This window comes from Triticum dicoccoides, chromosome 5A (assembly GCF_002162155.2).
Source record: "Triticum dicoccoides isolate Atlit2015 ecotype Zavitan chromosome 5A, WEW_v2.0, whole genome shotgun sequence".
Lineage (NCBI taxonomy): Eukaryota > Viridiplantae > Streptophyta > Magnoliopsida > Poales > Poaceae > Triticum > Triticum dicoccoides.
This window is the reverse complement of record NC_041388.1, coordinates 212124106-212144453: the sequence shown is the minus strand read 5'-3', so window position 1 is coordinate 212144453 and position 20348 is coordinate 212124106.

The window sequence follows — 20348 nt, the reverse complement described above, 5'->3', positions numbered from 1 at the left end:
CACATATACCTTTGTTCACTTTGCCATCCTTCTTATCCGTCAAATACTTGGGGCAGTTCCGCTTCCAATGACCAGTCTGCTTGCAGTAGAAGCACTCAGTCTCAGGCTTAGGTCCAGACTTGGGTTTCTTCTCCTGAGCAGCAACTTGTTTGCTGTTCTTCTTGAAGTTCCCCTTCTTCTTCCCTTTGCCCTTTTTCTTGAAACTGGTGGTCTTATTGACCATCAACACTTGATGCTCCTTCTTGATTTCTACCTCCGCGGCCTTTAGCAACGCGAAGAGCTCGGGAATAGTCTTATTCATCCCTTGCCTATTATAGTTCATCACGAAGCTTTTGTAGCTTGGCGGCAGTGATTGAAGAACTCTGTCAATGACACTATCAATAGGAAGATTAACTCCCGGTTGAGTCAAGTGATTATGATACCCAGACATTTTGAGTATATGTTCACTGACAGAACTATTCTCCTCCATCTTGCAGCTATAGAACTTATTGGAGACTTCATATCTTTCAATCCGGGCATTTGCTTCAAATATTAACTTCAACTCCTGGAACATCTCATATGCTCCATGATGTTCAAAACATTGTTGAAGACCCGGTTCTAAGCCGTAAAGCATGGCACACTGAACTATCGAGTAGTCATCAGCTTTGCTCTGCCAAACGTTCATAACATCTGGTGTTGCTCCTGCAGCAGGCTTGGCACTTAGCGGCGCTTCCAGGACATAATTCTTCTGTGCAGCAATGAGGATAATCCTCAAGTTACGGACCCAGTCTGTGTAATTGCTACCATCATCTTTCAACTTTGCTTTCTCAAGGAACGCATTAAAATTCAATGGAATAACAACACGGGCCATCTATCTACAATCAACATAGACAAGCAAGATATTATCAGGTACTAAGTTCATGATAAATTTAAGTTCAATTAATCATATTACCTAACAACTCCCACTTAGATAGACATCCCTCTAATCCTCTAAGTGATCACGTGATCCAAATCAACTAAACCATGTCCGATCATCACGTGAGATGGAGTAGTTTCAATGGTGAACATCACTATGTTGATCATATCTACTATATGATTCACGCTCAACCTTTCAGTCTCCGTGTTCCGAGACCATATCTGTTATATGCTAGGCTCGTCAAGTTTAACCTGAGTATTCCGCGTGTGCAACTGTTTTGCACCCGTTGTATTTGAACGTAGAGCCTATCACACCCGATCATCACGTGGTGTCTCAGCACGAAGAACTTTCGCAACGGTGCATACTCAGGGAGAACACTTATACTTTGATAATTTAGTGAGGGATCATCTTATAATGCTACCGTCAATCAAAGAAAGATAAGATGCATAAAAGATAAACATCACATGCAATCAATATAAGTGATACGATATGGCCATCATCATCTTGTGCTTGTGATCTCCATCTCCGAAGCATCATCATGATCACCATCGTCACCGGCGTGACACCTTGATCTCCATCGTAGCATCGTTGTCGTCTCGCCAATCTTATGCTTCCACGACTATCGCTACCGCTTAGTGATAAAGTAAAGCATTACAGGGCGATTGCATTGCATACAATAAAGCGACAACCATATGGCTCCTGCCAGTTGCCGATAACTCGGTTACAAAACATGTTCATCTCATACAATAAAATTTAGCATCATGTCTTGACCATATCACATCACAACATGCCCTCCAAAAACAAGTTAGACGCCCTCTACTTTGTTGTTGCAAGTTTTACGTGGCTTCTACGGGCTTAGCAAGAACCGTTCTTACCTACGCATCAAAACCACAACGATAGTTTGTCAAGTTGGTGCTGTTTTAACCTTCGCAAGGACCGGGCGTAGCCACAATCGGTTCAACTAAAGTTGGAGAAACTGACACCCGCCAGCCACCTATGTGCAAAGCACGTCGGTAGAACCAGTCTCGCGTAAGCGTACGCGTAATGTCGGTCCAGGCCGCTTCATCCAACAATACCGCCGAACCAAAGTATGACATGTTGGTAAGCAGTATGACTTATATCGCCCACAACTCACTTGTGTTCTACTCGTGCATATGACATCTACGCATAAAACCTGGCTCGGATGCCACTGTTGGGGAACGTAGTAATTTCAAAAAAAAATCCTACGTACACGCAAGATCATGGTGATGCATAGCAACGAGAGGGAAGAGTGTTGTCAACGTACCCTTGTACACCGAAAGCGGAAGCTTTAGCACAACGCGATTGCTGTAGTCGTACGTCCTCACGATCCGACCGATCAAGTACCGAACGTACGGCACCTCCGAGTTCAGCACACGTTTAGCTTGATGACGTCCCTCGAACTCTGATCCAGCCGAGTGTTGAGGGAGAGTTTTGTCAGCACGACGGCGTGGTGACGATGATGATGTTCTAACGACGCAGGGCTTCGCCTAAGCACCGCTACAGTATTATCGAGGTGGACTATGGTGGAGGGGGCACCGCACACGGCTAAAAGATCAAACGATCAATTGTTGTGTCTATGGGGTGCCCCTTCCCCCGTATATAAAGGAGCAAGGGGGGTGCGGCCGGCCAGGGAGAGGGTGCGCCAGGAGGAGTCCTACTCCCACCGGGAGTAGGACTCCCCCCTTTCCTAGTTGGAATAGGATTCGGGAGAAGGAAAGAGAGAGGGGAAGAAGGAAAGAGGGGGCCGGCCCCCCTTGCCCTAAACCAATTCGGTTTGGGCCTTGGGGGGCGCGCCCCACACTCCCCTTGCTTCCCTCTATTTCCACTAAGGCCCATGTAGGCCCATTAAGCTCCCGGGGGGTTCCGGTAACCTCCGGTACTCCGGTAAAATCCCGATTTCACCCGGAACACTTCCGATATCCAAACATAGGCTTCCAATATATCAATCTTCATGTCTCGACCATTTTGAGACTCCTCGTCATGTTCGTGATCACATCCGGGACTCCGAATAGCCTTCGGTACATCAAAACATATAAACTCGTAATATAAATGTCATCAAAACGTTAAGCGTGCGGACCCTACGGGTTTGAGAACTATGTAGACATGACCAAGACATGTCTCCGGTCAATAACCAATAGCGGAACCTGGATGTTCATATTGGCTCCCACATATTCTACGAAGATCTTTTATCGGTCAGACCGCATAACAACATACGTTGTTCCCTTTGTCATCGGTATGTTACTTTCCCAAGATTCGATCGTCGGTATCTCAATACCTAGTTCAATCTCGTTACCGGCAAGTCTCTTTACTCGTTCTGTAATACATCATCCCACAACTAACTCATTAGTTGCAATGCTTGCAAGGCTTATGTGATGTGCATTACCGAGAGGGCCCAGAGATACCTCTCCGACAATCAGAGTGACAAATCCTAATCTCGAAATATGCCAAACCAACAAGTACCTTTGGAGACACCTGTAGAGCACCTTTATAGTCACCCAGTTACGTTGTGATGTTTGGTAGCACACAAAGTGTTCCTTCGGTAAACGGGAGTTGCATAATCTCATAGTCATAGGAACATGTATAAGTCATGAAGAAAGCAATAGCAACAAACTAAATGATCAAGTGCTAAGCTAACGGAATGGGTCAAGTCAATCACATCATTCTCCTAATGATGTGATCTCGTTAATCAAAGGACAACCCATGTAAATGGTTAGGAAACTTAACCATCTTTGATCAACGAGCTAGTCAATTAGAGGCACACTAGTGACACTCTGTTTGTCTATGTATTCACACATGTATTATGTTTCCTGTTAATACAATTCTAGCATGGATAATAAACATTTATCATGATATAAGGAAATAAATAATAACTTTATTATTGTCTCTAGGGCATATTTCCTTCAGGAGTTCGACGAGGATTCGGGACGTTACTACATGTCTTTTCTGGATGATCAGTAGAGGAGCCCAGTTGGGGGGATCGGGGACCTAGCATTTGGGGTTGTCTTTATTTATGTTGGTTCCGTAGTCGGACCTTGATTGTATTCTGGATGATGTATGCTATATTTATGTATTGTGTGAAGTGGCGATTGTAAGCCAACTCTTTATCCCTTTCTTATTCAGTACATGGGATGTGTAAAGATTACCCCTGTTGCGACATGCCTACCATGCGGTTATGCCTCTAAGTCATGCTCCGTCACGTGGGAGATATAGCCGCGTCGTGGGTGTTATAGGAGGCGAGTCGACCGGAGGGTAGGTGGCAGCTCAACACGGGACGGCGGTTCTCCGGCGCTGGCTCAACGTGGGACGGCATCTCTCCGGCGACGGCTTTAGCAGGAGCAACTCTCGGCAATGTTGAGAGGCGCGGCCGGCGGTTCAACGGTCGCGAGGTGGGTGTTGGGGAATGTAGCAGAAATTCAAAATTTTCCTACGTGTCACCAAGATCTATCTATGGAGAAACCAGCAACGAGGGGAAGGAGAGTGCATCTACATACCCTTGTAGATCAGTAAGCGGAAGCGTTCAAGAGAACGGGGTTGAAGGAGTCGTACTCGTCGTGATCCAAATCACCGGAGATCCTAGTGCCGAACGGACGGCACCTCCGCGTTCAACACACGTGTAGCCCGGTGACGTCTCCCATGCCTTGATCCAGCAAGGAGAGAGGGAGAGGTTGAGGAAGACTCCATCCAGCAGTAGCACAACGGCGTGGTGGTGGTGGAGGAGCATGGTACTCCAGCAGGGCTTCGCCAAGCACCGCAAGAGACAAGGATGGAGAGGGGTAGGGCTGCGCCAAGAAGGAGAGGAACTCGTGTGTCTTGGGCAGCCCAAACCTCAAGTATATATAGGGGGAGGGGAGGGGCGGTGCCCCCACCTAGGGTTCTCTCCCTAGGGGTGGCGGCAGCCCCTAGATCCCATCTAGGGGGCGGCCAAGGGGAGGGGGAGAGGGAGGCGCACCAGGCATGGGCCCTAAGGCCCATCTGCACTTAGGGTTTGCCCCCTCCTCCCCTTTAGGCGCCTTGGGCCCTTGTGGGGGTCGCACCAGCCCACATGGGGCTGGTCCCCTCCCACACTTGGCCCATGCAGCCCTCCGGGGCTTGTGGCCCCACTTGGTGGACCCCCGGGACCCTCCCGGTGGTCCCGGTACATTACCGATAAAGCCCGAAACTTTTCCAGTGACCAATACAGGACTTCCCATATATAAATCTTTACCTCCGGACCATACCGGAACTCCTCGTGACGTCCGGGATCTCATCCGGGACTCCGAACAACATTCGGTAACCACGTATATCTATTCCCTATAACCCTAGCGTCATCGAACCTTAAGTGTGTAGACCCTACGGGTTCGGGAACCATGCAGACATGACCGAGATAACTCTCTGGTCAATAACCAACAGCGGGATCTGGATACCCATGTTGGCTCCCACATGTTCCACGATGATCTCATCGGATGAACCACGATGTCAAGGACTTAATCAATCCCGTATACAATTCCCTTTGTCTATCGGTACGATACTTGCCCGAGATTCGATCGTCGGTATCCCGATACCTTATTCAATCTCGTTACCGGCAAGTCTCTTTACTCGTTCCGTAACACATCATCCCGTGATCAACTCCTTGATCACATTGTGCACATTATGATGATGTCCTACCAAGTGGGCCCAGAGATACCTCTCCGTTTACACGGAGTGACAAATCCCAGTCTCGATTCGTGCCAACCCAACAGACACTTTCGGAGATACCTGTAGTGTACCTTTATAGCCACCCAGTTACGTTGTGACATTTGGCACACCCAAAGTATTCCTACGGTATCCGGGAGTTGCACAATCTTATGGTCTAAGTAAATGATACTTGACATTAGAAAAGCTTTAGCATACGAACTACACGATCTTGTGCTATGCTTAGGATTGGGTCTTGTCCATCACATCATTCTTCTAATGATGTGATCCCGTTATCAATGACATCCAATGTCCATGGTCAGGAAACCGTAACCATCTATTGATCAATGAGCTAGTCAACTAGAGGCTTACTAGGGACATGGTGTTGTCTATGTATCCACACATGTATCTGAGTTTCCTATCAATACAATTCTAGCATGGATAATAAACGATTATCATGAACAAGGAAATATAATAATAACCAATTTATTATTGCCTCTAGGGCATATTTCCAACAGTCTCCCACTTGGACTAGAGTCAATAATCCAGTTCACATCGATATGTGATTAACACTCAAGGTCACATCCTCATGTGACAAACACCCAAAGAGTTCTGGGTTTGATCATGTTATGCTTGTGAGAGAGGTTTCAGTCAACGGGTCTGCAACATTCAGATATGTATGTACTTCGCAAATTTCTATGTCATCTTGTAGATGCAACTACTATGCTACATTTGGAGCCATTTCAAATAACTGTTCTACTTGGAGCTATTCTAAACTGTTGCTCCATTATACGTATCCGGTATCTCTACTCAGAGCTATCCGAATAGGTGTTAAGCTTGCATCGACGTAACTCTTTACGTCGAACTCTTTATCACCTCCATAACCGAGAAACATATCCTTATTCCTCTAAGGATAATTTAGACCGCTATCTGGTGATCTACTCCTAGATTACCTTTGTACCCTCTTGCCAGATATGTGGCAAGGCACACATCAGGTGCGGTACTCAGCATGGCATACCGTATAGAGCCTATGACAAAAGCATAGGGGACGACCTTCATCCTTCCTCTTTCTTCTGCCGTGGTCGAGCTTTAAGTCTTAACTTCATACCTTGCAACTCAGGCAAGAACTCCTTCTTTGACTGATCCATCTTGAACACCTTCAAGATCATGTCAAGGAATGTGCTCATTTAAAACTACCATTATGCGTTTTGATCTATCCTTATAGATCTTGATGCTCAATGTTCAAGTAGCTTAATCCAGGCTTTCCATTGAAAAACACTTTCCAAATAAACCTATATGCTTTCCAGAAATTCTACGTCATTTCTGATCAACAATATGTCAACAACATATACTCATCAGAAATTCTATAGTGCTCCCACTCACTTCTTTGGAAATACAAGTTTCTCATAAACTTTGTATACTCCAAAAAAATTTGATCATCATCAAAGCGTATATTCCAACTCCGGAATGCTTACTCCAGTCCTTAGAAGGATTGCTAGAGCTTTGCATACTTGTTAGCATCTTTCAGGATTGTTAAAACCTTCTGGTTGTATCACATACAACCTTTCCTTAAGAAAATCGTGAGGAAACAATGGTTTTTGAAATCCTATCTGCAAGATTTCATAAATAATGCAGTGACTGCTAATATAATTCCAACAGATTCTTAGCATCGCTACGAGTGAGAAAGTCTCACCGTAGTCAACTCCTTGAACTTGTCGAAAAACATCTTAATGACAAGTCGAGCTTTCTTAATGGTGATACATACCATCATTGTCCGTCTTCCTTTTAAAATCCATATGTACCTAACAGCCTTACGACCATCAAGTAGTTCTTCCAAAGTCTACACTTTGTTTTCATATATGGATCCTCTCTCGGATTATATGGCCTTGAGCCATTTTGGAATCCAGGCCCACCATCGCTTCTCCATAGCTCGTAGGTTCATTGTTGTCTAGCAACATGACTTCCAAGACAGGATTACGTACCACTCTAAAGTAGTACGCATCCTTGTCATCCTACGAGGTTTGGGAGTGACTTGATCTGAAGTTTCATGATCACTATCATAAGCTTCTACTTCAATTGGTGTAGGTGCCACAGGAACAACTCCCTGTGCCCTGCCACACACTAGTTGAAGAGACGGTTCAATAACCTCATCAAGTCTCCACCATCCTCCCACTCAATTCTTTTGAGAGAAACTTTTCCTCGAGAAAGGACCCGATTCTAGAAACAATCCCTTATTGCTTTCGGATCTGAGACAGGAGGTATACCCAACTGTTTTGGGTGTCCTATGAAGATGCATTTATCCGCTTTGGGTTCTAGCTTATCAGCCTGAAACTTTTTCACATAAGCGTTGCAGCCCCAAACTTTTAAGAAATGACAGCTTAGGTTTCTCTAAACCATAGTTCATACGGTGTCATCTCATCGGAATTACGTGGTGCCCTATTTAAAGTGAATGTGGTTGTCTCTAATGCCTAACCCATAAACTATCGTGGTAATTCAATAAGAGACATCATGGTATGCATCATATCCAATAGGGTGCAGTTATGATGTTCGGACACACCATCACACTATGGTGTTCCAGGCTATATCGGTTCTGAAACAATTTCCACAATGTCTTAATTCTGTGCCAAACTCATAATTCAGATATTCATCTCTACGATCATATCATAGACATTTTATCCTCTTGTCATGACGATCTTTCAACTTCACCCTGAAATTACTTGAACCTTTCAATAATTCAGACTCGTGATTCATCAAGTAAATATACTCAACATCTACTCAAATCATCTATGAAGTAAGAACATAACGATATCCACTACATGCCTCAGCACTCATTGGACTGCACACATCAAAATGTATTACTTCCAACAAGTTGCTTTCTAGTTCCATTTTACTGAAAACGAGGCTTTCAGTCATCTTGCCCATGTGGTATGATTTGCATGTCTCAAGTGATTCAAAATCAAGTGAGTCCAAACGGTCCATTTGCATGGAGTTTCTTCATGCATATACACCAATAGACATGGTTCGCATGTCTCAAACTTTTCAAAAACGAGTGAGCCCAAAGATCCATCAACATGGAGCTTCTTCATGCGTTTTATACCGATATGACTTAAGTGGTAGTGCCACAAGTAGGTGGTACTATCATTACTATCTTATATCTTTTGGCATGAACATGTGTATCACTACGATCGAGATTCAATAAACCATTCATTTTAGGTGCAAGACCATTGAAGGTATTATTCAAATAAACAGAGTAGCCATTATTCTCGTTAAATGAATAATCATATTGCGATAGACATAATCCAATCATGTCTACGCTCAATGCAAACACCAATCTCGATGGTAGAGGGAGCGTGCGATGCTTGATCACATCAAGCTTGGAAAAAACTTCCAACACATATTGCCAGCTCACCTTTAGCTAGTCTCCGTTTACTCCGCATCCTTTTATTTCGAGTTTACTAACATTTAGCAACCGAACCGGTATCTAATAATATGGTGCTACTAGGAGTAATAGTAAAGTACACATTAACACAATGTATATCCAATATACTTCTATTGACCTTGCCAGCCTTCTCATCTACCAAGTATCTAGGGTAATTCTGCTCCAGTGGTTGTTCCCCTTATTACAGAAGCACTTAGTCTCGGGTTTGGGTTCAACCTTGGGTTTCATCACTAGAGCAGCAGCTGATTTGCCGTTTCATGAAGTATCCCTTTTTTTCCCTTGCCCTTCTTGAAACTAGTGGTTTCACCAACCATCAACAATTGATGCTCCTTCTTGATTTCTACTTTTGTGGTGTCAAACATCGCGAATATCTCAAGGATCATCATATATGTCCCCGATATATTATAGTTCATCACGAAGCTCTAGCAGCTTGGTGGTAATGACTTTGGAGAAACATCACTATCTCATCTGGAAGATCAACTCCCACTCGATTCAAATGATTGTTGTACTCAGACAATCTGAACACAAGCTCAACAATTGAGCTTTTCTCCCTTAGTTTGCAGGCTAAGAAAATCGTTGGAGGTCTTATACCTCTTGACGTGGGCACGAGCCTGAAATCCCAATTTCAGCCCTCGAAACATCTCATATGTTTCGCGACGTTTTAAAACGTCTTCGGTGCCTCAACTCTAAACCGTTTAACTGAACTATCACGTAGTTATCAAAATACGTAGTTATCAAAATGTGTATGTCAGATGTTCGCAACATCCACAGACGACGTTTGAGGTTCAGCACACTGAGCGGTGCATTAAGGACATAAGCCTTCTATGAAGCAATGAGGACAATCCTCAGTTTACGGACCTAGTCCGCATAATTGCTACTATCAACTTTCAACTAAATTTTCTCTAGGAACATATCTAAACAGTAGAACTGAAGCGCGAGCTACGACATAATTTGCGAAGACCTTTTGACTATGTTCAAGATAATTAAGTTCATCTTATGAACTCCCACTCAGATAGACATCCCTCTAGTAATCTAAGTGATTACATGATCCGAGTCAACTAGGCCGTGTCCGATCATCACGTGAGACGGACTAGTCAACATTGGTGAACATCTTCATGTTGATCGTATCTACCATACGACTCATGCTCGACCTTTCGGTCTCTTGTGTTCAGAGGCCATGTCTGTACATGCTAGGCTCGTCAAGTTAACCTAAGTGTTTCGCATGTGTTCCGAGGCCATGTCTGTACATGCTAGGCTCGTCAACACCCGTTGTATTCGAACGTAAGAATCTCTCACACCCGATCATCACATGGTGCTTCGAAACGACGAACTTTCGCAATGGTGCACCGTTAGGGGGAACACTTTCTTGAAATTTTAATGAGGGATCATCTTATTTACTACCGTCGTTCTAAGCAAATAAGATGTATAAACATGATAAACATCACATGCAATCAAATAGTGACATGATATGGCCAATATCATATTGCTCCTTTTGATCTCCATCTTCGGGGCTCCATGATCATCATCGTCACCGGCATGACACCATGATCTCCATCATTGTGTCTCCATGAAGTTGTCTCGCCAACTTATTACTTCTACTACTATGGCTACCGGTTAGAAATAAAGTAAAGTAATTACATGGCGTTGTTCAATGACACGCAGGTCATACAATAAATAAAGACAACTCCTATGGCTCCTGCCGGTTGTCATACTCATCGACATGCAAGTCGTGATTCCTATTACAAGAACATGATCAATCTCATACATCACATATCATTCATCACATTCTTCTTGGCCATATCACATCACATAGCATACCCTGCAAAAACAAGTTAGACGTCCTCTAATTGTTGTTTGCATGTTTTACGTGGCTGCTATGGGTTTCTAGCAAGAACGTTTCTTACCTACGCAAAAACCACAACGTGATATGCCAATTGCTATTTACCCTTCATAAGAACCCTTTTCATCGAACCCGATCTGACTTAAGTGGGAGAGACAGACACCCGCTAGCCACCTTATGCAACTAGTGCATGTCAGTCGGTGGAACCAGTCTCACGTAAGAGTACGTGTAAGGTCGGTCCGGGCCGCTTCATCCCATGATGTCGCCGAATCAAGATTGGACTAGTAACGGTAAGCATATTGAACAAAATCAACGCCCACAACTACTTTGTGTTCTACTCGTGCATAGAAACTACGCATAGACCTAGCTCATGATGCCACTGTTGGGGAACGTAGCAGAAATTCAAAATTTTCCTACGTGTCACCAAGATCTATCTATGGAGAAACCAGCAACGAGGGGAAGGAGAGTGCATCTACATACCCTTGTAGATCGCTAAGCGGAAGCGTTCAAGAGAACGGGGTTGAAGGAGTCGTACTCGTCGTGATCCAAATCACCGGAGATCCTAGTGCCGAACGGACGGCACCTCCGTGTTCAACACACGTGCAGCCCGGTGACGTCTCCCATGCCTTGATCTAGCAAGGAGAGAGGGAGAGGTTGAGGAAGACTCCATCCAGCAGCAGCACAACGGCGTGGTGGTGGTGGAGGAGCGTGGTACTCCAGCAGGGCTTCGCCAAGCACCGCAAGAGACGAGGAGGGAGAGGGGTAGGGCTGCGCCAAGAAGGAGAGGAACTCGTGTGTCTTGGGCAGCCCAAACCTCAAGTATATATAGGGGGAGGGGAGGGGCTGCGCCCCCACCTAGGGTTCCCTCCCTAGGGGCGGCGGCAGCCCCTAGATCCCATCTAGGGGGCGGCCAAGGGGAGGGGGAGAGGGAGGCGCACCAGGCATGGGCCCTAAGGCCCATCTGCCCTTAGGGTTTGCCCCCTTCCTCCCCTTTAGGCGCCTTGGGCCCTTGTGGGGGGGCGCACCAGCCCACCTGGGGCTGGTGCCCTCCCACACTTGGCCCATGCATCCCTCCGGGGCTTGTGGCCCCACTTGGTGGACCCCCGGGACCCTCCCGGTGGTCCCGGTACGTTACCGATAAAACCCGAAACTTTTCGGGTGACCAAAACAGGACTTCCCATATATAAATCTTTACCTTCGGACCATTCCAGAACTCCTCGTGATGTCCGGGATCTCATCCGGGACTCCGAACAACATTCGCTAACCACGTATATCTATTCCCTATAACCCTAGCGTCATCGAACCTTAAGTGTGTAGACCCTACGGGTTCGGGAACCATGCAGACATGACCGAGATAACTCTCTGGTCAATAACCAACAGCGGGATCTGGATACCCATGTTGGCTCCCACATGTTCCACGATGATCTCATCGGATGAACCACGATGTCAAGGACTTAATCAATCCCGTATACAATTCCCTTTGTCTAGCGGTACGATACTTGCCCGAGATTCGATCGTCGGTATCCCGATACCTTGTTCAATATCGTTACCGGCAAGTCTCTTTACTTGTTCCGTAACACATCATCCCGTGATCAACTCCTTGATCACATTGTGCACATTATGATGATGTCCTACCGAGTGGGCCTAGAGATACCTCTCCGTTTACACGGAGTGACAAATCCCAGTCTCGATTCGTGCCAACCCAACAGACACTTTCGGAGATACCTGTAGTGTACCTTTATAGCCACCCAGTTACGTTGTGACGTTTGGCACAGCCAAAGCATTCCTACGGTATCCGGGAGTTGCACAATCTCATGGTCTAAGGAAATGATACTTGACATTAGAAAAGCTTTAGCATACGAACTACACGATCTTGTGCTATGCTTAGGATTGGGTCTTGTCCAATGTTGTGATCCCATTATCAATGACATCCAATGTCCATGGTCAGGAAACCGTAACCATCTATTGATCAACGAGCTAGTCAACTAGAGGCTTACTAGGGACACGGTGTTGTCTATGTATCCACACATGTATTTGAGTTTCCTATCAATACAATTCTAGCATGGATAATAAACGATTATCATGAACAAGGAAATATAATAATAACCAATTTATTATTGCCTCTAGGGCATATTTCCAACAGTGGGTTCTTAAACGGCCGTGGGTGCAGCAGAAGAAAAACAGCAGGTCGACCAGAGGCGGGATGAGCCGATGATGTCGCGGTGACCCCACGGTTTGAAGGACGCCGGCGAGGGTGGCTCAGGCGGCCGCAATAGTGGAGGCCGGCAGCGATGACTCGGAGATGCCTTGGAGGCGATTGAAGCTGTCGAGGCGGCTCGTATTGATGGCGATTTGATGCAGCCTGAAGCGGAGGAGAATCCCCGGTGGCTTTAAATCCAGCGAAGAGGTGAAACGAGTCACTGCAACAGGCAGTGACTTGTTGCAAGGCCGGCGGGATGGCGCAAGGCGAGGTGGAGCGGCGGCTTGCACACGGTGCCAGCGAGATTGACTCGGCGATTCCATGGCGAGGGGAACCACAACGGAGACCAGCAACTCAAACAGAGACTGACGAGGCAAAACAAGGCCATAACGGCGGGTTAACTTGATGCGGCGACTTAGGCGCGCAGCTGCTCACTGGAATTGTCACGGCAAATGTCCTAGTGTGAGGACTTAGTCATGAGGCCAACGCATCTATGTGGTGACTTAAGAGGGGTTGATTGGGATGAGAGACACGAGGCGGATCAAAGACAAGGATTTAGACAGCTTCGAGCCCCGGGAAACATCATCTGGTAACAACCCTACATGTTGTTTGCGGCTAGGTCTCATTATGATCATGAGGGAGTCACCGTAAACCGGCTGTCCTAGTTGTGTCTAACCTTAAGATTATTCCTCTTCCCTCTTGGGGTGCCCTGCCCCTCCTTATATAAGTTGAAGGGGCGGGTTACATGTAGAGTCCATATCGGACTAAGACTTAAACTATTCTGACTTCTCTTCATGGGCTTCTTAATGTCTCGGGCTTTATTAACCCCGGGCGACTCTGTCTGCTGGGTTATGACTGTCTACCGGTTTACCATCTCACTTACCATCTGGCTTATCATCTGCCGGCTTATGATCTGACTTAACATCTGTCGGGTTACCATCTGACTTATCATTTGGCTTATCATATGTCGGGTTACCATCTGGCTTATGATCTGTCGGCTTATGATATGACTTAACATCTGACTTATCATCTGTCGGCTTATAATCTGACTTAACATCTGCCGACTTAACATCTGTTGGGTCACCAATGAAACACCAAGTCCCAGCCGGGTCATATCTCCGGTCGGGTCATACCACGAGGTATATCCCCGACAGTTTTAGAAGTGGAGGAGAGGAAAACGAGAAGCAAATTGCGAATAATGTAATGCAAGAGATGAGAGTTTTATGATGGGTACTTGGTATGTCTTGACTTGGCGTAGATCTCCCCAACAACGGCGCCAGAAATTCTTCCTGCTACTTCTTGAGCTTGCATTGGTTTTTCCCTTGAAGAGGAAAGGGTGATGTAGCAAAGTAGAGATAAGTATTTCCCTCAGTTAGAGAACCAAGGTATCAGTCCATTAGGAGACAACGCACAAATCACCAATACCTACACAAACAATCAAACAACTTGCACCCAACGCGATAAAGGGGTTGTCAATCCCTTCACTGTTACTTGCAAAAGTGAGATCTAATAGAGATAAATAAGACTAAACAAAAGATAAAGTAAATATTTTTGGGTTTTTTGGTTTATAGATCGGAAAGTAAAAGATTGCAAAATGGTAGATCAAAAACTTATATGATGGAAAATAGACCAGGGGGGCCATAGGTTTCACTAGAGGCTTCTCTCAAGATAGCAAATAATACGATGGGTGAACAAATTACTGTCGAGCAATTGATAGAGAAGCGCAGAGTTATGACGATATCTAAGGCAATGATTATTAAATATAGGCATCACATTCGTGTCAATTAGACCGACTCCTACCTGCATCTACTACTATTACTCCACACATCGACCGACTCCTGCGTGCATCTAGAGTATTAAGTTCATGAAGAACAGAGTAACGCATTAAGTAAGATGACATGATGTAGAGGAATAAACTCAATCAATTTGATGTAAACCCCATCTTTTTATCCTCGATAGCAACAATACAATACGTGCCTTGCTGCCCCTACTGTCACTGGGAAAGGACACAGCAAGATTTAACCCAAAGCTAAGCACTTCTCCCATTGCAAGAAAAACCAATCTAGTTGGCCAAACTAAGCCGATAGTTCGAAGAGAATTACAAAGATATCAAATCATGCATATAAGAATTTAGAGAAGATTCAAATAATATTCATAGATAATCTGATCATAAATCCACAATTCATCGGATCTCGACAAACACACCGCAAAAGAAGATTACATTGGATAGATCTCAAAGACCATCGAGGAGAACATGGTATTGAGAATCAAAGAGAAAGAGAAGAAGCCATCTAGCTACTATTGGGGAACGTAGCATGCAATTTCAAAAAATTTCTACGCTCATCCAAGATCTATCTACGAGATGCATAGCAACAAGAGGGGGAGAGTGTGTCCACGTGCCCTCATAGACCTAAAGTGGAAGCGTTAGGTTAACGCGGTTGATGTAGTCGAACGTCTTCGCGGTCCAACCGATCTAGTACAGAACGTACGACACCTCCGTGTTTAGCACACGTTCAGCTCGATGACGTCCCTCGAACTCTTGATCCAGCAGAGGGTCGAGGGAGAGTTCCGTCAGCACAATGGCGTGGTGACGGTGATGGTGATGTGATCCGTGCAGGGTTTCGCCTAAGCACTACGATGCTATGACCGGAGGAGTAAACTGTGGAGGGGGGCACCACACACGGCTAAGAGAACAATTTATGTGTCTTTGGGGTGCCCCCCGCCCCGTATATAAAGGAGGAGAGGGGAGGCCGGCCGGCCCTAGGGACGCGCCAAGTGGGAGGAGTCCCACTAGGACTCCTAGTCCTAGTCGGCTCCCCCCTTCCTTCCAAGGGAGAGGGGGAAAGCTGAAAGAGTGGGAGAGGGAGAAGGAAAGGGAGGTTGCTCCCCCCACCCCTTGTCCAATTCAGACTGTTATGGGGGGCGCCACCTCTTGTGGCCTGCCTCCTTCTCTCCACTATGGCCCATGAGGCCCATTAACATTCCCGAGGGGGTCCAGTAACCTCCCGGTACTCTGAAAAATCCCCGAACCTCTTCGAAACCATTCTGGTGCCCGTACATAACCTTCCAATATATCAATGTTTATGTCTCGACCATTTAGAGACTCCTCGTCATGTCCGTGATCTCATCTAGGACTCCGAACAAACTTTGGTCACCAAAACACATAACTCATAATACAAATCGCCATCGAACATTAAGCGTGCGGACCCTACGGGTTCGAGAACTATGTATACATGACCGAGACACATCTCCGATCAATAACCAATAGCAGAACCTGGATGCTCATATTGGTTCCTGCATATTCTACGAAGATCTTTATCGGCCAAACCGCAATAACAACACATGTCATTCCCTTTGTCATCAATATGTTACTTGCCCGAGATTCGATCGTCTGTATCATCATGCTAAGCTAACGGATGGGTCTTGTCCATCACATCATTCTCTAATGATGTGATCCCGTTCATCAAATGACAACATATGTCTATGGTCAGGAAACTTAACCATCTTTGATTAACGAGCTAGTCAACTAGAGGCATACTAGGGACACTCTGTTTTGTCTATGTATTCACACATGTACTAAGTTTCTGGTTAATACAATTCTAGCATGAATAATAAACATTTATCAGGATATAAGGAAATATAAATAACAACTTTATTATTGCCTCTAGGGCATATTTCGTTCAACTACTAGCTATGGACTCGTAGGTCTCAGGTAAACTACTCACGCTTCATCGGAAGGGCAATAGAGTTGATGTAGAAGCCCTTCGTGATCGAATGCCCCTCCGGCAAGATGCCGGAAAAGGCCCCAAGATGGGATCTCATGGGAACAGAAGATTGCGGTAGTGGAAAAGTGTTTTCGTGGATGCTTCTGGTGGTTTGGGAACATATGTGAATATATAGGAGGCGGAACTAGGTCAGGGGAGTCACGAGGGGCCCACAAGGCAGGGGGGCGCCCTCCCCCTAGTCCAACTCGGACTAGGCCTTGGGGGCGCGCGGCCTGCCTCTCTCTCTTTCCCCTAAAGCCCAATAAGGCCCATACACTCCCCGGCGAATTCCCGTAACTCCCCGGTACTCCGATAAACACCCGAATCACTCGGAACCTTTCCGATGTCCGAATATAGTCGTCCAATATATTGATCTTTACGTATCGACAATTTGGAGACTCCTCGTCATATTCCCGATCTCATCCGAGACTCCGAACTACCTTCGGTACATCAAAACACATAAACTCATAATATAACCGTCATCGAACTTTAAGCGTGCGGACCCTACGGGTTCGAGAACTATGTAGACATGACCGAGACACGTCTCCAGTCAATAACCAATAGCGGAACCTGGATGCTCATATTGGCTCCTACATATTCTACGAAGATCTTTATCGGTCAAACCGTATAACAACATACTTTGTTCCCTTTGTCATCGGTATGTTACTTGCCCGAGATTCGATCGTCGGTATCTCAATACCTAGTTCAATCTCGTTATTGGCAAGTCTCTTTACTCGTTCCGTAATACATCATCCCGCAACTAACTCATTAGTTGCAATGCTTGCAAGGCTTAAGTGATGTGTATTACCGAGTGGGCCCAGAGATACCTCTCCGACAATCGGAGTGACAAATCCTAATCTCGAAATACGCCAACCCAACAAGTACCTTCGGAGACACCTATAGAGCACCTTTATAATCACCCAGTTACGTTGTGACGTTTGGTAGCACACAAAGTGTTCCTCCGGTAAACGGGAGTTGCATAATCTCATAGTCATAGGAACATGTATAAGTCATGAAGAAAGCAATAGCAACAAACTAAATGATCAAGTGCTAAAGCTAACTGAATGGGTCAAGTCAATCACATCATTCTCCTAATGATGTGATCCCGTTAATCAAATGACAACCCATGTCAATGTCTAGGAAACTTAACCATCTTTGATCAACGAGCTAGTCAAGTAGAGGCATACTAGTGACACTCTGTTTGTCTATGTATTCACACATGTGTCATGTTTCCGGTTAATACAATTCTAGCATGAATAATAAACATTTATCATGATATAAGGAAATAAATAATAACTTTATTATTGCCTCTAGGGCATATTTCCTTCAGTCTCCCACTTGCACTAGAGTCAATAATCTAGTTCACATCGCCATGTGATTTAACATCAATAGTTCACATCACCATGTGATTAACACCCATAGTTCACATCGTCATGTGACCAACACCCAAAGGGTTTACCAGAGTCAATAATCTAGTTCACATTGCTATGTGATTAATACCCAAAGAGTACTAAGGTGTGATCATGTTTTTCTTGTGAGGGAAGTTTAGTCAACGGGTCTGCCACATTCAGATCCGTATGTATTTTGCAAATTTCTATGTCAACAATGCTCTGCACGGAGCTACTCTAGATAATTGCTCCCGCTTTCAATATGTATCCAGATTGAGTCATCTGGATCAGTGTCAAAACTTGCATCGACGTAACCCTTTACGACGAACCTTTTGCCGCCTCCATAATCGAGAAACATATCCTTTATTCCACTAAGGATAATTTTGACCAATGTCCAGTGATCTACTCCTAGATCACTATTGTACTCCCTTGCCAAACTCAGGGCAGGGTATACAATAGGTATGGTACACAGCATGGCATACTTTATAGAACCTATGGCTGAGGCATAGGGAATGACTTTCATTCTCTCTCTATCTTCTGTCGTGGTTGGGTTTTGAGTCCTACTCAACTTCACACCTTGTAACACAGGCAAGAACTCCTTCTTTGACTGTTCCATTTTGAACTACTTCAAAATCTTGTCAAGGTATGTACTCATTGAAAAACTTATCAGGTGTCTTGATCTATCTCTATAGATCTTGATGCTCAATATGTAAGCAGCTTCACTGAGGTCTTTCTTTGAAAAACTCCTTTCAAACATTCCTTTATGCTTTGCAGAATAATTCTACATTATCTCCGATCAACAATATGTCATTCACATATACTTATCAGAAATGTTGTAGTGCTCCCACTCACTTTCTTGTAAATACAGGCTTCACCGCAAGTCTGTATAAAACTATATGCTTTGATCAACTTATCAAAGCTTATATTCCAACTCCGAGATGCTTGCACCAGTCCATAGATGGATCGCTGGAGCCTGCATATTTTGTTAGTACCTTTAGGATTGACAAAACCTTCTGGTTGCATCATATACAACTCTCTTTAATAAATCCATTAAGGAATGCAGCTTTGTTTATCCATTTGCCAGATTTCATAAAATGCGGCAATTGCTAACATGATTCGGACAGACTTAAGCATAGATACGAGTGAGAAACTCTCATCGTAGTCAACACCTTGAACTTGTCGAAAAAACCTTTTTTGCGACAATTCTAGCTTTGTAGATAGTAACACTACTATCAGCGTCCGTCTTCCTCTTGAAGATCCATTTAATCTCAATGGCTCGCCGATCATTGGGCAAGTCAATCAAAGTCCATAATTTGTTCTCATACATGGATCTCATCTCAGATTTCATGGCCTCAAGCCATTTTGTGGAATCTGGGCTCATCATCGCTTCCTCATAGTTCGTAGGCTCGTCATGGTTAAGTAACATGACCTCCAGAATAGGATTACCGTACCACTCTGGTGCGGATCTCACTCTGGTTTACCTACGAGGTTTCGGTAGTAACTTGATCTGAAGTTACATGATCATCATCATTAGCTTCCTCACTAATTGGTGTAGTAGTCACAGGAACAGATTTCTGTGATGAACTACTTTCCAATAAGGGAGCAGGTAAAGTTACCTCATCAAGTTCTACTTTCCTCCCACTCACTTATTTCGAGAGAAACTCCTTCTCTAGAAAGGATCCATTCTAAGCAACGAATGTCTTGCCTTTGGATCTATGATAGAAGGTGTACCCAACTGTCTTCTTTGGGTATCCTATGAAGACGCGCTTCTCCGACTTGGGTTTGAGCTTATCAAGATGAAACTTCTTCACATAAGCATCGCAACTCCAAACTTTAAGAAACGACAGCTTAGGTTTTTTGCTAAACCACAGTTCATACGGTGTCGTCTCAACGGATTTAGATGATGCCCTTTTTAATGTGAATGCAGCTGTCTCTAATGCATAACCCCAAAACGATAGTGGTAAATCGGTAATAGACATCGTAGATTGCACCATATCTAATAAAGTACGGTTACGATGTTCAGACACACCATTATACTGTGGTGTTCCAGGTGGCGTGAGTAGTGAAACTATTTCACATTGTTTTAACTGAAGACCAAACACGTAACTCAAATATTTTACTTCTGCGATCATATCGTAGAAATTTTTATTT